Genomic DNA, 21,094 nt, shown 5'->3' with positions numbered 1-21,094 from the left:
CGAATCTTTGAGGGAATGAGTCAAAACTCTTGAGTTAGAAAGAGCTGAATCTTTGTGAGATAGAGAGAAGGAATTTAAATAAGAGAAGGGTTTAATTCTTTATAAAGAGTTGGAGGGTATTTTGGTATTTTTTTACTTGTTCTATTTTCGATGGTAACTTGACCATTCGGACTCAAAAAATGACAAATGAGTATTTCATTTCGAATATTTTTTTGTTGCAGACCCCACAGTGTGATTGAATTTTTTTATTCTTGTTATAACGAAATCTGACTAATTTGGGTCCCATTCAACATGAAATTCAAGGATTTTATAACTTCTTCCTCCGAATTCGAATTCGAACTTGCTTATAGGCTGAAGTATATATTTTGACCTTTTTAAATCTAATGGTGAAGTCAATTTCCATTGAAAAATGAACATACAATATCCGAGTATTTTAATCTAAGTTCATCCTTTAGGATTTCCCATAATTTAATTATCAAGTTCCCTCGAGATATGAGTTAAAAACTCAGGGTATTACAATTATAGACTTTAGATTAGTGTTAAATTAAAAAAAACTACTTATAGCAAAAGGATTCCTATATGCACTTGATCCTATAAAGACTTGAATACAATGAAAATATTCAATGTTAAAAGGATCTTTCTAACATTAATTCAAAATATATCAAAAGAATCCTTCTGACATTAGATCATAATGTCCTTAGTTCAATGTCAAAGGAACCTTTTACATTAAATTAGAATTATTTTTTCAATATCAAAAGGTTTTTTTTGACATTAGATCAGAATGTATTTTATTCAATGTCAGAAGAAGCCTTTTGACATTAGATCAAAAGTATTTTATTCAATATCAAAAGGCTCCTTCTGACATTAGATCAGAATGTATTTTATTCAATGTCAGAAGGAACTCTTTGACATTATATCATAATGTATTTTAGTACAATTATTCTATTAGTCATCCACACAATCATCCACATAGCCATCCTCTTGGCCATCCACACAAACATCCTCTAGGCCATCCTATCATCTATTATTTACAAAGTCATCCTCACAATTATCCTATTAGTCATCCTTACAGTTATCCTAGAAATCCATCCTCACAGCCATCCACACAATAATTCACATAGCCATCCTTTTGGTCATCCACACAAGCATCCTCTAGGCCATTTTATCATCTATCATCTACAAAGTCATCCTCACAACTAACCTATTAGCCATCCTTATAGTCATCCTAGAAAACCATCCTCACAACCATCCTTTGGGCCAACCTCACAGCCATCCTAGAGCTCCATCCACACAACCATCTACACAAGCATCCTCTAGGCCATCCTATCATCCATTATCTAGAAAGCCATCCTAGCCACCATTTACATAGCCATCCTTAGTCATCCTATTAGCCATCCACACATCCATTCACTAGGTCATCCTATCAATCATCCTCACAGTCATACTCTCGGGCATCCTTACAGCCATCATGTAAGTCATCCTATCAGTCATTTTCATAACCATCTTGTAGGCCATTCTATCAGCCATCCTCTGGGCCATTCTCACAATCATTCTAGCCACCATCCTATTAGCTATTCACTAGGCCATCCTATCAGTCATCCTCACAACCATACTCTCGGCCATCTTCACAGCCATCCTATTAGCCATCTTTTCGACCATCCTTATAATCATCCTCTGGACATCCTTACAACCATCTATATAGCCATCATGTAGGCCATCATATCAACCATCCTCACAGCCATACCCTTGACCATCCTAGAAAACCATCCATACAGGAATCCTTTAAGCCATCCTATCATCCATCATCTAGAAAACCATCTTTACAGCCATCCTAAATACCATCCACATAGCCATCCTCACAGACATCCTAGAAAATCATCCTAGTTACCGTCCACACTGCCATCCTAGAAAGTCATCCTAGCAACTATCCACATAGCCATCCTAGCCACTATCCATACAACTATCCTCTTGGTCATCCTCAAAGCCATCTTATTAGCCATCATATCAGGCATCGTAACTGCCATCCTCTAGGCCATACTCACAGCCATCCTAACAACCATCCAAAAGTTGTGATTTTTTTTTATAAAATTGGAATAGATAGGTTTGTGAAAATATGTAATCTCTCATGAAATTTTTTAATTTTAGAAGTATCCTTCTAACATTGATTTTATAAAAAATAGACTTGCAGTGTACAATTCAAGTAATACCTTAGTCTCTTGTGACAACTCAACCAATCATCTATATCTCAAGCATCTGAATTTATACACAATATGGCAAAAATGTTATAATTAGAAGACGTTAGTTATATTGCATAATGTTTGAATCTACAAGTATTTGAACCATTCCGTCTTTCATAAAACAACATGACATATTACATTTGATTTTATATTTGTTTACTTGATGACAACTCAATTACTTGCTTATTGTCATTGTATCAATTTCGTTTCACTTTACCCAGTACTGTAGCATGAGTTTGGGATGACACATTATATAAGTTTCGAGTACATTTCATTAGTTGTGAAACTAATGTCATTAAGTTATATATTGGTGGGGTTCGAAAGACAAACATAACAACTCACATCTCTACAAACTAATTCAACCATCGGATATACACGAGATCTACAGTCTAGATCGTTTGTCACTTTACAAACCTTTTTAAACAAACGAGAATTCCAAAATTGCAACTACTTCCCCGATTTGTCTTCTATTCAATTCACTATCTTCCTCTTCGATTCACTCTTCCTCTTCTATCTGCCATCGAAAATGAACTCATCTCTTCGATTCACTCTCTTCTCCCAAAAACAAACACAAATCGAACATTATCTGTTATTCGACTTCAGCTCCCCTTCCTTCCTCATTTGCTTCTCTCTACTAACGATGACAATCTACTGGAAACGAAATCAACTTTGTCTTCTTTCTTCCTCTTTGTCTGCAACGGTGTAGACGAAGGTCATGGCTTCGTCCTTACTCTTAACTCTAACTTGTTCCAAAGAAACCCTAAACTTGATTTCTCTCAAAGGTAAGAAATGAGAAACCTTTAATTACTTTTTGTTTTTATTTTATTTTAAATTTCATGTTCTGCTGAATATCAGAACCTTTTCACTGTATCATATACCTTTTCCAGTATGGAAACTATGTTTTTTAAAATATTTTATTAAAGTTAAGCTTCCCTGGTAAAATGGTTGATGCAACTAATGATGCCCTTATTTAGTTGGTTACCATCATGGATTTTTCTTTTCATGAGTTCGAAGGAAAATTTTATCAGGCAAACAAAATTTGTAAATATGTAGTAATTGATGATCACAACATGGAAAACTTGTACTTGTGTTGGAGGCCTCAGTTCAACTTTCAGACTTTTTGATGATTGATTTGTAATTCATTTGGCACTTCTATTGGATTTTCATTTTGTCACAACCAAGGGTGACAATTTTTATTTCAAGATGTATCACAATCAACATGGAAATGGAAGAAATATTTTGATCAGTATGGAAAAAATTTAATTTATGTGAACATATTATAAATTTTTCAGAAGTATTCATGGTATATTTTAGGTAATGAGAATCATTTTAGGTGTAAGTCAAATCAATTTGGTTCTATACAAGTGGGTTTGGTATATCTCTGTAAACTTTTGTTTAAAATTTTCATTTGATCATAACATATTTTGACGAAGTAATGCAAGTATTATATTTCTGTTCTGTAAATTTCAAGTGAGATGCATTGCGAATCAAAGTTTCAACTGAAATTAGTGGTGAAAGAAAATGGGTTAATTCCAGGCAAAGCTAAAATATTTCAACCAAAATTTTGAGAAATCGTGAAGTTTTCAATTATGCTTACAATGAACTTCAGTGCACTGCCTTTTGCATGCAAAAGTTACTACCTAACTGGGGGGCTTTAGCTTTAATGGAGTTCTCATTGATGATTGATAAATCAATCATTTTTCATCTTCTGTTTGGCTACCACTTGATCACATTGAGCTTTAGTCCCGCCAACTTTGTTTTGATGAAGAAACCAATTGCTGAGCAGTTCACATATCTCAGTAATGTGTCTACCTCAAACTATTTAAAGTTTTGTTTTATGATGACCCACACATGACACACTACCAATATTGTATATGTATATATATATATATATTTTGCATTGATGGCATAAGCTTGCTTGGAGTTAGTCATGATCTCAACAATGCATTATCTTGATGGTCCACGTGTAAAAGTATGCCAACCATGTAATAGAACTTCAACCAACCTATTATTTTGTGTGATTTTCCTGGTAAATGGTTATGTTTGCAGTCCTTGTAGTGAGAATGTTTCATTTTCTAATTCTTTTCTCTGCATTGTAAGTATTGTAGCTCAATAATTTATACAAGTTGTCCTTTTGAACTTATTGATTTGTTTAATCTTTATAGTACCTTTGGCATAATATTTTGTTGATTTTTGTTGTTTCTTCATGCATAAGAATTCCCTTAGTTATTTCGTTAATAATAGTTTACATATTATATCAAAGCAAATATTACCATACTTTTTTTGTTTCTTCACATGAACGATTTAAAAGCATGTAGATCTTACTATATAATTCTTTGTTTAAGTGACCGATTCTATGGGTTAGGGGTTAAAATGTACTAATATCTGTAGACACCTCATTTTTGCATCCGCCTGATTAATCAAGTCGTCAACCCGATCGCAAAGGTTCCCAATGATGGATGTCTATTCCAATGCTTTATTTTGTTACCAGATATGTTTCAGAAATCCGGATGAGGTATCTCGAACTGACAAAACTTAGAAACCACGCTACGCTAGGAAAATACGACCCCAGAAACATAGAAATCATCATCTTGCAAACCAAAAAGAAGCTTCACGAAAAAATCACTAAAAATGATTAAATTACCAAAATACCCCTAACCTCAAAACAACCTTAGAGCCTACATTACGCTTAGGAAAATCCGTTCAAACACATAAAACAACAAATCGAAACCAAGTAAACCACTTCGCCAATTTTCACAAAATTTGACAAAATTACGAAAATACCCCTCATAAAGTTCACGATCATTTCATACAAAAAAATTCATAAATGACAAAAACCAACATTTCCATTGAATTCCTTACGAAAAACTGATTCCAAAACATCCTGGAACATTGAAAAACGACTTAAAACGTAAAAAATCCTCTCCGAGGGCAAAACGGTAATTTCACAATTTTCATAATTAAAAAATTCGAAATTAATAAATAAAACATTAAATAATTAAAGTGAAACATTAATGAAATTAATTTAAAAAGTTGAACCTAAAAAAATCGATTAATTGACTCTTAGGCAAAATTGTTGAGGGTTCGTGGGATATTTCTTTAAGGACCCCTCCATTTGGGGGTCCAAAGAATTAAAGATATAATATAAGGGGGTTCTCCAAAAATTAAAAGTAAATCAAGCAAGACTGAAGTCAAGGTATTAAAGTCAATCAAGTGAGACTGAAGTCAAAATTAAAGTCAATCAAGCAAGACTGAAGTCAAGGTACTAATCGAGTCAATCTCATAAGACTAAGGTCAAAACCCTAAATCAAAACCCTAATCTAAATTAATCAAGTCAATCTCATAAGACTAAGGTCAAAACCCTAAATCCAAACCCTAATCTAAAACTAATCAAGTCAATCTCATAAGACTAAAGTCAAAACCCTAAAACCCTAAAGACTAAGTCAAAACCCTAATTGAAACCCTAAAAGAAACCCTAATCAAACCCTAATGCTTCTAAAAACTTTATAAATAGGAGCCTCCACACCCTATTTTCGTATCAAAGAAAAAACCCTAGAAAAAGTAGGTGAAGAAGCCTCCACAACCCCTCCAAAACCCTAATTTTGAAGCCCCAACTCCTTCCCTAACACCCCTACTCCTATTTTAGCCTAAAAAACACCCAAAAACCTCCCAAAAACATCCAAAAAATCCACCACAAATTCAAAGCATTCAGATCCAAGAAGGAGACACCTTGCCTCGGAGATCAGAAATCAGATCCGGAGACAAAACGAAGTAAGGAAGTACGGTACAAGGAACTGTTTTTCAGATCTGAGGGAATAGTGCTTTTGCAGATCGAAGGTAAGGTTTTTTATTATTTTTTTAATCTAGGTTTTATCATTAGCAATGTAGATCTATTTGGGATAAGTAGAGACCGGCATTGGCCGGGCGGGGTTGGTGCCTAACACCTTCCAACCCCGTAACATGATCTCCGGATTCAGATTTCTATAGTAGATTAGTTCCTTTTTTATCCATTTTAGAGTCAGTTTGGTTCCTAGACCACAATAACTAGGTGGCGACTCCCAAACCTCAAGGGTCAAAAGCGGATCCGCGCACCCCGCGGATCGAGGGCGCTTTCAGTGGCGACTCCGCTGGGGACTATTGAGGATCAAACTTGAAAAATCCCGAGTATGGGAGCATTGCCAATGACCTAGTTTTGTTCTAGTCTATTTCGTTTAATTCTTAGTTAGTTTTTTTTTTTTTATTATTTGTTTATTGTTGTTGGTACATCATTTATTATCTGATTCTACTCGGAGCACTTTGATCTAACACGTTAATCTTCATGATCCGATCAAGGATCATTCGGGGTGACCCTAAAATAATACAAGAGTTCGAAAGGTTTTTTTTTTCCTAGGGATGGTTTTAATGATTATTGAGCATGAGAGGTTTTTTTTATTTTAGTTTTTATTATTTTTTATTTTTTTCCCGTTTTTGGGCAGCATGTGTGATTTGTTCTTTAAGCCTTTCTTTTTATAAAACAAAATATATATATTAAAAAAAAAAAAAAAAAAAAAAAAAAAAAATTTGGGGTATACTGTTGGGGACAGCAACAGTAAAGTTCCCATTCGTTTTTTTTTTGGGGTGTTTGAGTAAAATCGGATTCTGATGGCTAAACCATTAATTTGGCAATAAGTGAGGTGTTGATAGTGAAAATCTCTTTGATTTTTTATTCTTTAATCCTCTTTTTAAGAGAACAAAATGTATCTCTTCGTCCCCATCAGTTCTATCGATCTCAACAGACCCAAGAACTCTGCTCTTTGAGGGTTCTAAAGCCTTGCATTGATTCTACGAATCTCGAATGATCTAGAGGTTGGACGATGGGAGTTTGCTGTCATCCTTTATCGCTTGATCGAACGAGAACGATGGATTAAGGATCGGGTAGGGAATACAATCTGCTGTGTGAGATGAGATGTTCGATGGAGATCAGAGATCACTCAATATTGATCTTCCCCATGCGTTTGGTTTCAGTCGAACATCGTTTTCCAAGTAGTTGTGGAGTCTTCTCCGATCATTTTTTTCGTTACCAAGCGGTTTTGACTCCGATTTCGAACGCGAGTTTTCGACTCCGATTTCCACATAATCGCCATTAGAGAAGTTCATGAAGAGATCTCTCTCATCACAGCGCTGAAATGGCGAGCAATTCGTCGAAAAACCCCACGTTACAGGCTGATCTCGACGCTGGTCTGCTGTTGATCTCGACGCTGGCCTGCTGTTATAGGCTGATCTCGACGATTAGCCTTCTGATCTCGACGACTAGCCTGCTGATCTCGACGATTAAGCTGCCGTTAAGGGTTGATCTCGACGTCGATCTCGACGATTAATCTACTGATCTCGACGACTAACCTGCTGTCATAGGTTGATCTCGATGACAAGCTGCTGTTGATCTCGACATGTGCTGGATGAATTCGATCATTGGCAGCGGCATATAATTTGTTTCCCAAAATTATTTTGGTTTTTTAAGATCAATTTGTTTTCTAAAAAGAGAGGAAATTAATTTGTTTCTAAAAAAGAAAAAAATCAAAATAAAAAAATTGGAAGGAAGTTAAAAAAAAAAAAAAACAGCAAAATCATCTTTTTGAATATTGCTAAACAGCAACACATGTTCAAGTTTTTCTGTTTTTCTGAATTTCTTTTGGGCTAGACTCGGTTTTAAAAGAAAAATAATGATAAAAAAATAAAAATAAAACCATCCTCTTTATTTCATTGATCATTATTATACACTTAATTCAAAACCCTTAGAAATTTCGAATTATTTCGGGTCGCCCCAAAACACCCTTGATTGGACTATGAAATTTATCAAAATATTGCAATGATCGGGACTATAAACTACCATGATTGGTATATGAAGGTGATGTGCATGCTTATTTCCATGGTTCGGACCATATTATTAATTCATGATAATTGCCTATTTAATGTGCCATAATATCATTGGGAATGCATGTTTGATGTTGGTCATAATGTTGATCATGATTAAATGTTTATGTGATTGGAATGATGCTTATATCCATATAATTCATGTTCTAATTGGTTTGATTGGGCCATGGGCCCATTTGTTTGGAAAAAATCCCGGGCACACCCCACCCTGTTTTGCACACACCACATGCACGTTTACCGCTTTACTCACTTACACATCCCATTTAGCCAACGTGGCACTAGTGCGTGGCCCGGTCTCTTTGGAGATGCGACGTCATTCATGAAACCCACAACTCCAGTCACGTACCTTAGGGTATATCAAACTGGGGCATCAATACCGTCTGATCAGGTGATTCTGAGAGATATATTGATGCACCTAGGCTGGAGCGACCTGAGCCTTTGACCTATTGTGAGCCACACAGTCACATGTCCCGATTGCCAACGTAGTACTAGTACGTGGTCGGTCCCCTCGTGGGATGCCAAACCATTTATGAAAGCTACAACCTTTGACTCGTACCCATAGGTATAAAAGATAATCTAAGTATATCAATTGCACTTCTTGGTCAAAACCGGTGCCTAAGCAGATCTTGCCCCGCTGTACCCTACTGTACGAGGGGGATAGACTACGTCTATTCTAGACGAGAGGTATTTAAGTGGGCCCTTGCTCAGCATTGTGCGCCACCTCTCAAATGGAGATCAAACTGGTTGTTTTTGGCTTCAGAGAAGTGATTTGAGGTTTTAGATTATCACCTATACGGTATATCAAACCAAGTCACCACGTATCGAAAGGTATATAGGTGTGTTTGGGCAAGGGTGGCCAGATAAAAATGCATTGCACGTAGTAAGCTTAGAGTCTAGAAACCTTCCCAATAGGTCACGACTCGAACTTATCGTGGGTGTTCCCGGGTTGTTTATTGAATGAATGCATGTGATTGATGAATGTATGTGAGTGATGTGAATGATGATATCAAAGTGTATGATTGTCCTCAAGGATCAAAGAAATTTTATTTTTGAAAATTAAAACGGGTGCACCGACCCAATAAAGAATCCATTCTTTTACAATAATGACCCAGTCCATCCCGATCCAACAATCATGATGGACCAGGCCATTTAAATCAAAATGGAAATCGAATTTTCAAAGATGAAAAAGAAAGTATTTTCTAGAAAAAAATGTTTTCCAAAAGAAGTGTTTTCCAGAAAAAGTGTTATTCTCTAGAAAAAATGTTTTCTAAGAAAAAAATGTTTTCTAGAAAATGTTTTCCATAAGAACAAGATTTTCCAAGAGAAAATGTTTTCCAAATAAAAACTATTTTTCAAAGAAAAAATGTTTTCCAAAAGAAAAGAAAATGAAGGAAAAATGATTAACAAAAGATATATATTTGCATGAAAAATTATTGAAATATGTTTGTGGAAGTTGTTATTCAATGAAAACATTATTTGTCAATATTTTTCAAGAGTGCAATAAAATTATTTTTCTGAATAATCATTACATTGATGAATTGTTTAATGGATTGGTGCACAGAATTCAATAAAATCTCAGGGTTCATTTAAAATGTTATCAAGGGGGTGACACTGAAATTGGTTAAATTCACCTTCAAAGAGGTTTAAGGGTTATCATTGTATCTAAGCTCAATCGTCCATTGTCTATCTAGGGTTGTAAATCCGGTCAATTAGAGTAAACGTCAATATCAAGTCAACAGTCAGAAATGACCTCAAATTTTCTCAACATCATCCAGTTGTTCTTTGAAGATCATAGTGCTTCAATCCTACCGGTTGTAAGCAATATCTCATTCCTCAGTCCTAATCAAACTTGTATGGGTACTTGTCTTGAGTTTTCATGGGTCATTTGGGTTAGCTCGAGTCCTTTTTTCTAGCAAGGTCATGTCTTCCTTAGATTGAGCCTACTATTTCTTATTGAGTCAAGTTAGTTCGTCGAGTTTATAGAGGTGTCTGTCGCCCCTTCTGAATTGATCGTACAAAAGAAATTTTTGAATACCTCGAGCGCATTAACGAATTAACTAATAATTTGATAGATTTCATTTTTGAACAAGAAGATAAGAGTCGGGCTCAACCTTTAATCGAGAAAGGAAAGGTCTTTGACCTCGAAACAAAAAATAATTCCTAAAGAGATTCAAATAGAAACCATCTTATCCCTAAAGGAACACGAGGGGATAATGAATTGACTCAGAAATTTTAAAAGACTTGTTCGTGTGATCATATGAGGGTATGCTAGGTACAAGCTTGCGTGTTGTTCAACATGGAATGGATACTCGTCTATATCAATGGAATCAAAGAAGATGTTGTAAAAATGTATCAGTGCTATCCTCACTACATCTTGAGTTTCAAATCATATATTATCAGTCGATATGGGGGTACCTTTTGAACTAATCTCTGATAATGGGTCGTACTTTAAAGCATAAATCATTACTCTATGTTTAAAGTTGAAGATGCGGAAGCACAAATCATCCCCCTACCGTTCTCAGATCAATGGAACGGTTGAAGCAGTCAGTAAGAGTCTCAAGACTATCATCAGGAAAATGTGATAATCACATCGAGATTGGTCAGAAAAATTATCATTCACGCTATGGACATATCAAACTTCAATTCGATCCTCTAGTGGAGCTACTCCCTACTCCTTAGTGTATGGCATGGAAGCAGTCTTGCCAGTTGAAATGGAAATTCCGTCTCTCAGGGTCTTGTTGGAAAATCATTTGTTAGAAACAGATTGGGTTCGCCAGCGGTATGAAGAATTGAATTTGATTGAAGAAAAACGACTGAGAGCTTTGTACCATATGCAAGCTTATCTAAGAAAAGTCACCCGTTGCATTTGACAAAAAGGTCAAAGCTCATCATTTACAAGTCAAGGATTTAACTATCAGACTTCAGAGAAAATTAAACACTCCTCCTCGACTATAGGAGAAAGTCTGAACCCAATTGGAGAAATTCATTCATTAAGGAAATACTATCTGGAAAAGTCGTCAGACTTCAAGATCATGATGGAAGTGAACTACCAGAGTCGACCAGCCTTGACCGAATCAAATGGTACTACATTTAAGGAGGCCATCTTTGGCCGAATCAATTTTCCTGCTACCCAGTTCATTATCTCCTTTCTCAGCCCTTTGCAGCCTGTTCAAAAAGAAAAAAAAAATGTGCCTTTTATTTCTTAGCCTGATTACCTAACCCAGGGGAGGGAAAAATCCGAACTACGTTTTGGTCTGATCCCAAAAATTTGGGGTACGTAGGCAACCTGAGAAGTTACTTCAGGCCCGACCACACCAAAATTAAAAAAATAGATTCCCCGATGAAGAAAAAAAATCTAAAAAGAAAAAAATTCAAAAGAATGGGGAAGAAAATTCAAGAAAAAGTTTAAATGAAATGCCACACAAGGGGCATTTGGGTTTTTGAGCCTCAAAATCCCTTTCATTTTACGTCTAGTCCCAAGCCTACCTATAAAAGTCCTCCTAAGTACCGTGTGAAAAGGTTAAGGAGGGTAGTAGAACATGATCAGACAATAATTCTAGAAGGTTAGAGGAAAAGAAAAAGATAAAAAAAAAAATGATGAAGCCTGCTAAGTTGAAAACCCGAAAAGGGCGACTTAGGCAAAAATTAAGGCAAGTTCGCAAAGTTGAAAATCTGAAAGGACAACTTTGGCAACAATCAGAGCCAAGAAAAAAGAAAAAGCTCGCTAGATTGAAAACCTGAAAAGGCGATCTAGGCAAAAGTTAAAGCAAGCTCGATAGATTGAAAACCTGAAAAGGCGATCTAGGCAAAAGTTAGAGCAATAAAAAAAAACAGAAGAAAATCCCAAGCTGAGAGCAGTTCGAGCTGAAACATCAGAAATCCGAATAATCAAGTTCAATACTCAACTTAAACCAGGCATAGATTCAGAAGCCACAAGTATCTTGTCTACGATCGATCTGAAAATTCTTACTTCCCCAAGTGAACCAATGGAGAGAATGGTGAACTCTATAATGAGTCTCAAAAGGAAATATTTTGTTCTCTTGAGCCTGACTCAAAATCTTTAATAAAATTAATCAAAATTAAAAGTTGGATCTTTATTGCGTTTGTGGTAATCAAATATTTCAAACCTTCATACAAAGGGCATTTTTTCTTTTTCTTCTAGATATGTAATTTCCCCCCTTTATACTAGGGGCATTTTTTAATGATGTGTTCAATTATTTTCAATGCCATGTTTATTGTCAAACTAGGGACATTTTGTTTGTGAGCAATGTTAATCCTAAAATGAGAACTCCAAACCTAAGGTTACCCTCTTGATAGCAGTTTTTCAAAAAACTCTTAAGGTTCAAACTCAGGTTTTAAATTTACAAAACTTTTTTGATAAAACCTTGAGGTTCAAACAAATGCATTCTGAATCTCACATAGGAAATAGGATATCCATTCTGTCCCAAATCTATTCATGCCCAGATTCAACCACTCTTCTCCAGACTCATTTTCAATCGTTTCTCTCCCAGATTTATTTCTTTGTTCTCAGTTTTACTCAGTCAGTCTCTACCAAGGGTTATCTTTGATTTTTGCTCAATTTCCACCAAGGGTTATCTTGGATTTTGCTCAGATGCCGCCAAGGGTTATCTTGGATTTTGCTCAGATGCCGCCAAGGGTTATCTTGGATTTTTGCTCAGTTTCCGCCAAGGGTTATCTTGGATTTTGCTCAGATGCCGTCAAGGGTTATCTTGGATTTTGCTCAGATGCCGCCAAGGGTTATCTTGGATTTTGCTCAGTTGCCGCCAAGGGTTATCTTGGATTTTGCTCAGTCTCCGCCAAGGGTTATCTTGGATTTTGCTCAGTTGCCGCCAATGGTTATCTTGGATTTTGCTCAGATGCCGCCAAGGGTTATCTTGGATTTTGCTCAGTTGCCGCCAAGGGTTATCTTGGATTTTGCTCAGTCTCTGCCAAGGGTTATCTTGGATTTTGCTCAGATGCCGCCAAGGGTTATCTTGGATTTTGCTCAGTTTCCGCCAAGGGTTATCTTGGATTTTGCTCAGATGCCGCCAAGGGTTATCTTGGATTTTGCTCAGATGCCGCCAAGGGTTATCTTGGATTTTGCTCAGTTTCCGCCAAGGGTTATCTTGGATTTTGCTCAGATGCCGCCAAGGGTTATCTTGGATTTTGCTCAGATGCCGCCAAGGGTTATCTTGGATTTTTCTTAGTCTCCACCAAGGGTTATCTTGGATTTTGCTCAGTTGCCGCCAAGGGTTATCTTGGATTTTGCTCAGTCTCCGCCAAGGGTTATCTTGGATTTTGCTCAGATGCCGCCAAGGGTTATCTTGGATTTTGCTCAGTCTCCGCCAAGGGTTATCTTTGATTTTGCTCAGTCTCCGCCAAGGGTTATCTTGGATTTTGCTCAGTTGCCGCCAAGGGTTATCTTGGATTTTGCTCAGATGCCGCCAAGGGTTATCTTGGATTTTGCTCAGATGCCGTCAAAGGTTATCTTGGATTTTGCTCAGTTTCCGCCAAGGGTTATCTTGGATTTTGCTCAGTTGCCGCCAAGGGTTATCTTGGACCTTGCTCGGTTGCCGCCAAGGGTTTTCTTGGATTTATGCTCAGTTTACGCTCAGTTTAAATTTACTTCATTTTGACTCATTTCCAACTCAAACTCTTTAAAATCTATCTCAGATTTTGAGCCCACACACTTGCACAGTTGTTATATCAGTCAAGGAGAATTTTTTAAAATTCAAGGATCTGACACTGCCAGTGAGAGCTCGCGCTCAAGGATCTGACATTTTTCTAGTTCGGGGAGAGTTTCATGCTCAATGATCCGAATACCCCGACGAATTGTTAAATCAGGCTGCAAAATGAACTGTCACTAGCTTTGGCATTCGGATATCGCACTAATCTACCAAGATAGATTTGCTATCTAGTTTGCTTCAACCTTCTGCCAAAGAGGGGCATCTGTAGACACCTCATTTTTGCATCCGCCTGATTAATCAAGTCGTCAACCCGATCGCAAAGGTTCCCAATGATGGATGTCTATTCCAATGCTTTATTTTGTTACCAGATATGTTTCAGAAATCCGGATGAGGTATCTCGAACTGACAAAACTTAGAAACCACGCTACGCTAGGAAAATACGACCCCAGAAACATAGAAATCATCATCTTGCAAACCAAAAAGAAGCTTCACGATAAAAATCACTAAAAATGATTAAATTACCAAAATACCCCTAATCGCAAAACAACCTTAGAGCCTACATTACGCTTAGGAAAATCCGTTCAAACACATAAAACAACAAATCGAAACCAAGTAAACCACTTCGCCAATTTTCACAAAATTTGAAAAATTACGAAAATACCCCTCATAAAGTTCACGATCATTTCATACAAAAAAATTCATAAATGACAAAAACCAACATTTCCATTGAATTCCTTACGAAAAACTGATTCCAAAACATCCTGGAACATTGAAAAACGACTTAAAACGTAAAAAATCCTCTCCGAGGGCAAAACGGTAATTTCACAATTTTCATAATTAAAAAATTCGAAATTAATAAATAAAACATTAAATAATTAAAGTGAAACATTAATGAAATTAATTTAAAAAGTTGAACCTAAAAAAATCGATTAATTACTCTCAGGCAAAATTGTTGAGGGTTCGTGGGATATTTCTTTAAGGACCCCTCCATTTGGGGGTCCAAAGAATTAAAGATATAGTATAAGGGGGTTCTCCAAAAATTAAAAGTAAATCAAGCAAGACTGAAGTCAAGGTATTAAAGTCAATCAAGTGAGACTGAAGTCAAAATTAAAGTCAATCAAGCAAGACTGAAGTCAAGGTACTAATCGAGTCAATCTCATAAGACTAAGGTCAAAACCCTAAATCAAAACCCTAATCTAAATTAATCAAGTCAATCTCATAAGACTAAGGTCAAAACCCTAAATCAAACCCTAATCTAAAACTAATCAAGTCAATCTCATAAGACTAAAGTCAAAACCCTAAAACCCTAAAGACTAAGTCAAAACCCTAATTGAAACCCTAAAAGAAACCCTAATCAAACCCTAATGCTTCTAAAAACTTTATAAATAGGAGCCTCCACACCCTATTTTCGTATCAAAGAAAAAACCCTAGAAAAAGTAGGTGAAGAAGCCTCCACAACCCCTCCAAAACCCTAATTTTGAAGCCCCAACTCCTTCCCTAACACCCTTACTCCTATTTTAGCCTAAAAAACACCCAAAAACCTCCCAAAAAATCCAAAAAATCCACCACAAATTCAAAGCATTCAGATCCAAGAAGGAGACACCTTGCCTCGGAGATCAGAAATCAGATCCGGAGACAAAACGAAGCAAGGAAGTACGGTACAAGGAACTGTTTTTCAGATCTGAGGGAATAGTGCTTTTGCAGATCGAAGGTAAGGTTTTTTATTATTTTTTTAATCTAGGTTTTATCATTAGCAATGTAGATCTATTTGGGATAAGTAGAGACCGGCATTGGCCGGGCGGGGTTGGTGCCTAACACCTTCCAACCCCGTAACATGATCTCCGGATTCAGATTTCTATAGTAGATTAGTTCTTTTTTATCCATTTTAGAGTCAGTTTGGTTCCTAGACCACAATAACTAGGTGGCGACTCCCAAACCTCAAGGGTCAAAAGCGGATCCGCGCACCCCGCGGATCGAGGGCGCTTTCAATATCTATCATAGAATGCATTGATCAGATCAATATATGATAGGCTTCGGAGATACTTATCCAAAACAAATGATAGGCATTGAAGATGCAGGCATTAATTGGCACCCCAACTTTTGCCTATTACTTTTTTTCTTTACTAGATTTAGTAGTTGTAATATTTCATTTAAAATTTTCATGTTGGTTAGTGTTTTATGATGCTTATCCAACTGTCTCTTTTTTCTTTCTTTTCATATTATCTTCTCAAGTATTTGGGATATTGTTGGAAATAAAAATTTCATGTGCTTGTGTCAAAGGAATTTGTCAAGTATTCATTTCTGAAACTTCAAGAAATCCTAATCGTCCTTATTTTAAATGTCCAAATACGGTAATCTTTAATTATTTAACATACTCTTTGATAAGAAATTATTGAAAACTTTATGAATAATTTTGTTTGTCTCCTCTAGGTTAGAAATGACAATGATTGTGGATATTGGATTTGGATGGATAAACGAAAATGTTGCAAATGTGGGTGTGGACCTTGCAAATTAATAACTACCACATCAAACAAAAATGGCAATAAAGGAAAATTTTTTTATTGTTGTCCTAAATCAACTGTAAGTGAATTTTTTTATTTGTACTGAATCAACATTGTAGTTTATAGTGATTTTTTTTTTCTCAAATTATGTTTTATGTGAATTCTTTTTCAGTCAGAAAAAAATGATTACGATTTTTTCATGTGGGATGAGGAATTGAAGACTAATGCATCAATAGACGTAGAGGCGGGTGAAGAAATTACAAATGGGAAAAAAATGATCGAAGGCCTTTTTGAGAATATTGTAAATCTTTATAATAATTTGAAAGAAAAATTAGATAAATTAGAAATTGAGGACTAGAATAGACCTTTGGTAATTTTAGTAATTTGTATTTAAAGTAACAATGAGGCAGTGAGGATTGAAGCTCACTCGTGTATGTACAAAAGTTATGTTATGTATTAATGTATATCCCCTGTTTAATCTGAACCTATTGAAGAGATCAAGGTCATACTCGAGACCCAAAACTTGTGTTCTTGTTATAATTCTAACTCCCAAGTAGATATTTTGCAACCTAAATATGATTTCCAATTTCAATCATGATATTGGGTTTCTATATGTATCTTCCAGAAATCAACTGTAAAAGATATCCTTGGTAATGAGCTTCTAATTTCAATGATGATATTGGGTTTCTATATGTATATTTTGCAACCTACTATGTTTTCAGGTTAATCTATGTGACTTAAGTGGAGGATCATGAATCTTTGTTCCAAGTCATTATTGTGCGTGGATTTATACATTGAGTCCACTAGAACAAGGCTGAGCCTAGATGAAATTACTGTGCACAGATGAAATTTGAGAATTAAACTTGGACATGACACTACTAAGTATTTACCCTTGTTTTCTTTTGGGGGACAGGCCCAGTACATAAATCATCTAAAACTACTTGAACTTTTCCTCGAAATCCAATGGACAATTCATACTTTGTAACTACTGGAAAATCCCGACGTAAATCGATCAAATTGGAATCCATTTGAGATGGAAAACGAATGCATACAATAATAGTTTGAAGATAAAAGAAGAATCTCAAGCACAGACCAAGGTCTCTTCAAAGTATGTAAATGAACCAAATGGTTGTTCTGATTAAGCCCACTATTGTTTCAATCCGATGGAGACGACAATCAAAGTAGGAACAGAGAGCCAATAAAAGCAATATAGAAGTTATCTTTCCCATACATGGGGATTACAAGTATGATACTTCTCAAATCCTGTTGATCAGATTATTAGTCTCGATGTTTTTAAAATGGTAAGAACATGGATGTTAATTAACTATAAAAAATCGAGAAACTCCTCCATCTCTAGGACTGGTAATAGAAGCTCATTCAGCTTCTTTCAAAGCCTGAACAAAGGCATCCTTCATATGAGGGTCGAAGTTGCTATTCTTTGAGCCGTAATGTCGAAATCATTTCCAGATCTGATGCAAACATACAAGTAATTCTCTATCAGAAACCTTGGGACAAGTTCAAGTTTTGAGTAAACCTGGGGTATTCTTGAAAAGCTTCTCAGATGACTACCACAGATTGCAACCTATTCAAAAAATTAATCAAATTGAACTATTGTGGCTATCTACTTCATTCGCAAGAAAGCTCATATATGAAAAGATTTGCAACATTTAAACTAAATAGAGGAAATGAAAGCAAATGAGTCATTTTGTTTTACTATCATTACAATTAGAAAAAACAAGGGAAAGAAACAATAATTTTCCATACAAACTAAAGTCTAAAAAAACAACCAAATTAATTAAGTCATTCTCATAGCCAAATCCCTGAAACATTGCTTATAGCCTCAGTGAAAATTATATTCTGCAGATGTTCCGAGCTTGCAATCCTGTGTAATGTGGGTGTATTCTGAGTCAGTCTATTCTTCACACCTATATCACCCATGTCCACATCTTCGAAATTCCAAGCAAGAAATCAGTCCAATGTCCGATATGCCACCATATGAAACCCATCTCCTCTAGCCCCCATGGTTGGTATATTAAGTGATGGAAGTGAACTGGAATAGCTTTGTAGGAGATGGTTCAAACTACATGTCAGTGAACCTTGAGCAACCATACCCTCAGCCAACTTTACCTGAAAAATAAATTAGAGAATGATTCAATTGTTCTAAAGAAGGACTCAAAACAACATGAATCCAATGGATTTATCTCAGTAAGCTTGTCTCTCAATTGTTTGGCATTATCATACTACTCCATATTCAAAGCAACTACCATTCCAGATTTACCAAACAAACAAAAATTAAACAATACAAAACTACAACTGCCAAGGAAGAAAGTCAAGGAACTGCAACAATTTATAAAGATACTTACTTGCACTCGAGTTGCCAAGTTTAGCTGGAAAAAGAATATTAATATGTCCTCATTAGCACTCTCACTTTGTTTTGCACTAGCATTCATCCCCTGATCACTCCATTTGAACAACCATCCAACCTGAACCCTCAAACCTATTTGCCTTACTCTTCTGCATAGGGTGTTAGATCCATAAACCCCAGTGTTTCCAGAAGTTGTCAAAGTACTCACTGACATATTAATGGAACCGATGCCATAATTGAAATTAAGTTTAGCTTGGGTAAACATGGTGAAAAAAATAAGGTAAATCAACCACATAGGATTCAACAGACAAAGGTTCTAAAGAAGCATGAAACCAAATGTTCTCTCTCTCTCTCTCTCTCTCTCTCTCTCTACTGTTATCTAAACCTTCTTCCAAATGTTACAATCACTAATGAATTGAAGACAAAGCTTGAAGAATATATACAAATACTAATATGGGAAATGAACTTCAGTTTTATTCTCAAAATTCAGGACACATTCTTTTAGGAATAAATCCCATCCATTTTTCAAAATACTAATACAAACTTCAGTTTTATTTTTCAGATTCTTACACTAGAATGCCTATACCAAATATCAGATTGATCTAATTTGTAACACTATCTAATACGTCAAATTCTGATGAATAATACATAGGTGAGCTAAACTCCTGACCTGGTTGATGCAGAACTTTGAGTGGCAGTTGGGAGGTCGTGGAATTTAGGAAGTAAAGTAGATTCCTCATAAGCTCGACAGATTCAGCAGAAACAAGTATCTCCCTCTAAATCAACACCAAACAGTTCACAGTAGAAAGAAACCATACTCTGTTATCAAAGAGAAGGAAAACTACATAATTCACCAATTAGACCATAAGGTCATTGTCCATGGGTATGTGTTATATGAGAGTAAAAGACATGCAATAAAAAAAGGATATTAGAATGTTATATGAAATGAAACATTTTTCCAATATCATTCCCCATGGTGAACATGGAGGTGGCTACTTTTTGTCCTAGTTTTCTAAAGCCAGATATCGATTTAGAAATGCTACACTCACACTGGAAGAACACTATATCTTGTGGGGCTGAATTCCCATGAGTGAGCAATTGCCTGACTGAAGTCCCTATAGAACTCATCCCGATATGTGAAACCACCAATCTAGAACTCAAACTATCTGGTTTACCTGGATCCAATATTTTTACGGAATCAATAAAAAGGTTAACAGGCAGTATACTAACAAGGAAAAAAATCTCTTAACAAGTCAATAATATCATATAAAGTCATAAGAAGAAAAATTAACTTCACATTAAAAAACAGTTGTGGACAGTTGAAGGAAATGGTTTATAGACAAAAGGTCAATACACGATAATTGATTGTTATCATTTGAGAATGTTGGATTTAAACTTTGAACATCTCTTTAGTGGGACTCATCAAAAGGTCAATCATGAAACATGATCACCACTGCTTAGCAACATATATGTCACATGATGGTGGAATGACCATTTCTCATTATTCTTTCCTGATGCAGGTTGTGACTTGGTTGAGAAGCCATTGGCACAATTAAATGGTACTCAATAATTTCAATCTTGAGGCCGTGGGCATTAAAAGACCACCCTTATAAGGATGAAAAAAGGGCTAGAAGCATGACCCAATTCAAAACACTTACATGTTAGTAAGGGCATTTTGCACGTACGGTTTGCCTACAGTTCTTATTACGCCATCGACCTCATCACGCACAATGCATCATATTTAACAACAGCTCCAAACCCATCAACTACTCGAAATCCCCTTTGTAGAATTTGTTCTACAAGCATAGCTACAACATCATCTGCTTTATAACCTTCAATTTTTAGGACTGATTCGGCATTGGTGAATCATAATACTGATTTAGTATTGGTAAATCATTTTTAGGAATGTATTTTTAAATTTCAAGAAAGGAAATCCAAAGGAAAACATAAGATACCCTCATTCCAAAGTAAAGGCCTCGTGATCATTCTCCATGTCTTTGTCCAATTCTTGTATATCATCAATTTTTGAGGAAAAATTTATAAATAAATAAATAAGACATTACTTAAAATTTATTCAATTAAATGCATTAAATTAAGTCATTAGTTTATAAAAAATACTTATAATTACCTTGTGTACAATCTTTTTTCTTTCTATTTGATTCATAGGACATATTCGCTTATCGTGTCCAAGTTTATGATAGAATGCACATTTTCTTTTCTTCTTTTGTTGGCTCAACTCAGTACTGCTTTTCAACATACCCATAGTATCAACCTTTTCTTTTCCCTTCTCATCCTTCTTTTTACTCTTTGTTTGCGTGATATTCGAGTCCAAAAGTAACTGAGATAGGTTACATTTTCTTTTTTCATGTGCCTCTTCATTCGGTTGAGCAACAA

The sequence above is a fragment of the Akebia trifoliata genome, chromosome 11 (assembly GCF_017979445.1).
Source record: "Akebia trifoliata isolate Shusen 1 chromosome 11, ASM1797944v1, whole genome shotgun sequence".
Taxonomy (NCBI): domain Eukaryota; kingdom Viridiplantae; phylum Streptophyta; class Magnoliopsida; order Ranunculales; family Lardizabalaceae; genus Akebia; species Akebia trifoliata.
The sequence above is the reverse complement of the archived record's forward strand: the minus strand, read 5'-3'. Positions refer to the sequence as shown.